Source organism: Bos taurus, chromosome 17 (assembly GCF_002263795.3).
Source record: "Bos taurus isolate L1 Dominette 01449 registration number 42190680 breed Hereford chromosome 17, ARS-UCD2.0, whole genome shotgun sequence".
Taxonomy (NCBI): Eukaryota; Metazoa; Chordata; class Mammalia; order Artiodactyla; family Bovidae; genus Bos; species Bos taurus.
Window position 1 is genome coordinate 64,186,402 of NC_037344.1, and position 860 is coordinate 64,187,261.

Consider the following 860-nt stretch of genomic DNA (forward strand, 5'->3'; position numbering starts at 1 on the left):
ACACGCACGCACAGACTCACACCCATGTGCAGACGCACACACCGACACACATGCACGCACAGACTCACACCCATGTGCAGACGCACGCACGCACGCACGCACGCAAGTTGGCTTTCCAGGACAGGCCGATTTCCCTTAGAGAAGGGTTTCCAGTTCTCTTCCTGGAGAGCAGCCCTGGCAGGGACCGGGCTGTCCTGAATTCTCGTCCTGGTCCAGCCCACAGCCAGCCTCCCAGGTCCCGGTCTGCTCCCGAAATGGAATTCACTTTCCTGGCTGTTACTGCTTTTCCTGATTTGAAAGTAAAACCCGGTCGTTGTAGCACCATCACATGATGTAGCCACTGCCCTCGTGGTGTAGGAGCACGTACCTCTCATTAAAAATACACCGGCAGGGACTTTTCCCTGGTGGTCCAGTGGCTAAGACTTTGCACTCCCAATGCAGGGGGCCCAGGGTTCGATCCCTGCTCAGGGAACTAGATCCCACATGCCGCAACTAAGAGTCTTCCTGCCGAAACAAGAAGATCCTGCAGGTAGCAACGCAGATCCTGCATGCCACAACTAAGACCTGGCACAGCCAAAGAAATAAAACAGGTATACTTAAAAATACCCGGGCAGAAGGTCCATGGAGCGGCACCTGACCCACAGCACACACTATACACGTGTCTGTTAAATAAAACAATTTGTTGGCATGATCTGATTCCATCTTGCCATGCAGGTGTCAGGAACACATTTTCTAGAGGAGGAAACTGAGGCCTAGAGGTGCCCAGTGGGATCTGAACCCAAGTTATGCCAGCCTTAGTGCCCCAAGCCCAGATTCCTCCACCCTCTCACACCCCCACCCTTTGCTGCTTCCTGAACGCC

The 860-nt window shown here is 54.0% G+C and overlaps 1 non-coding gene across 1 annotated transcript; it reads left to right on the forward strand.

Annotated features, from left to right (window-relative positions):
- Window positions 1-398: 398 nt before the first annotated feature.
- On the forward strand, window positions 399-472 carry TRNAG-CCC (transfer RNA glycine (anticodon CCC)). The gene has a single exon. It is a non-coding gene; the product is annotated as a tRNA-Gly (tRNA).
- The last annotated feature ends 388 nt before the right edge of the window (window positions 473-860 follow it).